Genomic DNA, 2500 nt, shown 5'->3' with positions numbered 1-2500 from the left:
GAGTTTTAATATATAAAGCTGTCTATTTTCTAGTGTTTAGAAAAAGGAAACAAATGAGGAAAGATGGAAGAAAAAGAAATGGAAAGAAATAAAAGAAAAATAGGAAAACTAAAAACAATAACAACAATGATAAAACCAATTATGAAAATAATAATAATAAAACAACAACAATAATAAAAACAACAACAATAATAATAATAATAATAATAATAATAATAATAAACATGATGATGATAATAATAACAAAAAAAAAAAAATAATAATATCAACAATAGTTGTTTTCAAATGACATGTCATGTGGGACATGCTACCTTGGCGTGGAAGCAGCCTTACAAAGTTATATAAGAACAATACTGTAAACACAGTTATGGTAACATTAATTGCCTTCATTCTACGCTACAAGTAAGAAGATATTCCAGAACTACTTAACAAAACTAGTAGGCTAACAGTGATGCATAACACATTAGTTCAAGACATGGTGAAAATCAAAAGTCATAGTTTAGCAGAGCAGGAGATGCAAGATAGAAAGGGATAAGAAATACTGATATCATGTGGTAATCAGGAACACTTATCCCAGCAACTCAATAACAAGCCATGTGAATCAATCTCATTAAAGACTGATAAGACCCAAGAGTATAGCAGCTGCAGAATGTGCAGCAATGTTGACATAATAAAAATAAACACATTAAATAAAATGAAAATATAATATATGAATAAATAAATAAATAACCAATACTAACTCTACAATCAAAACGGGAGCCTTCTATGTGTGCTCAGCACAGCTTGTCTACCCTACTCCACCCAGGCCTACAAAAGTAAGATGACTTGGCAAACACATGTAGACCAATATGAATAATATACAAAAGGCTGATTCCCTATTACTTGTTCAGTGAGTTCATCAAGACAGCCCAAAATGTTAATATTAGAAACAAATAAATGTGACATCAGAGGTCATGTAGCACTATGGTAAAGTATTGTGTCATAAAGGGTAAAGAGGAGTTAAGGGGGTAGAATGATTAAGTGAATTGCAGTGTATATGTGACTGGGGAAGGAATAGGGATATTGTTCAAGGAAAACAGAGGAGACTGTTGGAGAAGTTGGAGAAGAAGAATCCATGGGATGAGAAAGGGGGACTGGGGAGGGTGGTGAAGTATCAGGAAGAATGTCTGGAGGGGAAGGGTCTGGAGAAGGACACTGTTGTGATAGAGGGGATTCGTGTGAGTATTCAAGTGGAAGCAGTAGGGAGGGTGGAGTATATTGGGATGGTGTTGGAGGGAACTTGAGGAGGAGGAGGATGGATATCTGCAAATACTTTAAATGTAGAAGGAGTAGGAACAGAGGGATTGGGGGGTGGATGATAAAAGGAGACAGATATCTAAGGAGCAGAAGAAGAGGAAGGTGTAGGAAAGGATATAGTAAGAGAGAGTGGAGTGGAACATTTAGGTTGCCTGGTGCGACAAATAAAGTGAGGAGAAGGGGTAGGTCTTGGGAAGTGGTAGAGCTTAGAGTATCTGAATTTAGACTGGAAAACAAATTTGACTGGGGGATAGGGTGAGTAGACATAGGGTATAGGGTATAGGCAAGCAATACTGGGGGAGACGCAGAAACATCTTGTGAGGACGGTGGGGGAGCAGAGCAAAGGACTGTTTTGGAATCAGTTGAGAGAGAAGAACTTGGTTGTCATGCTTCTTGTCTGGTCTCACATAGAGTGAGGCCTAATTTGAATCTGAGAACTGCTACCTCACATTTGAGCTTCTGGGCAAGGCAGCTCCTATAAAATACATTATACGAGTCTCCACAATTGGCACATGTACGCGACTGAGCAGGGTAATTTGAACGGTCACAAAGAGGGCAGCGGGCTGTGGAACAATAGTGTTTAGCTGGGCGACCAAAATGTCAACATTTCTGACATTGACGAGGAAGGAGTCGATATGGTCGGACATGGCAGGACAATCCACCAATTTGAACTTCATTGTGGAGGTCAAGTCTACGGAAGCTAATCTTTGCAATATTGACTTGGGACTTATGCTGGTCTCTGGGAGGAATAACGTAACATTGTACTTCCACTGCATCCTAATCAGCAAGGCAGGTAAGGTCATTTTCACAGTCTGACCAGTTCTTGTTGTAGACAGGACAAGCAGTCAAGGGGATAGAAACAATTCTTGTAACAAATATTAAGAGAGGGACAAGGTTCATCAGTAACTGAGAGCAATACCTACAAATACTGGAGGTCATCAAAAAATATAAACAATAATCTTAACCTGCTAATCTAGATTCTTGCTAGGATCTTAATGGAAGTTATTAAATACTATGAGATATCAATAGGTGCAATGACCGAGTAAACTTTTTTTGTGAGCAATAATTAAAAAATAATGATGACGATAAAATCAACACTTACAGTAACAAGAACAACAACAACAATAATAATAATAAAAGTAATAATAACAATAATAACAATGATGATGTTGATAATAATAATAATAATAATAATAATAATAAT

At 36.9% G+C, this 2500-nt stretch overlaps 1 protein-coding gene across 3 annotated transcripts in view; it reads right to left on the bottom strand.

Annotated features, from left to right (window-relative positions):
- LOC113818909 (DNA repair protein XRCC1-like) overlaps positions 1-2500 on the bottom strand; it is a gene marked incomplete at its 3' end in the record, with an annotated part of 11462 nt that overhangs the window by 3952 nt on the left and 5010 nt on the right.

Source organism: Penaeus vannamei, chromosome 41 (genome assembly GCF_042767895.1).
Source record: "Penaeus vannamei isolate JL-2024 chromosome 41, ASM4276789v1, whole genome shotgun sequence".
Taxonomy (NCBI): Eukaryota; Metazoa; Arthropoda; class Malacostraca; order Decapoda; family Penaeidae; genus Penaeus; species Penaeus vannamei.
Note: the sequence above shows the minus strand (reverse complement) of the source record. Positions and strands in the feature narration are given on the sequence as shown.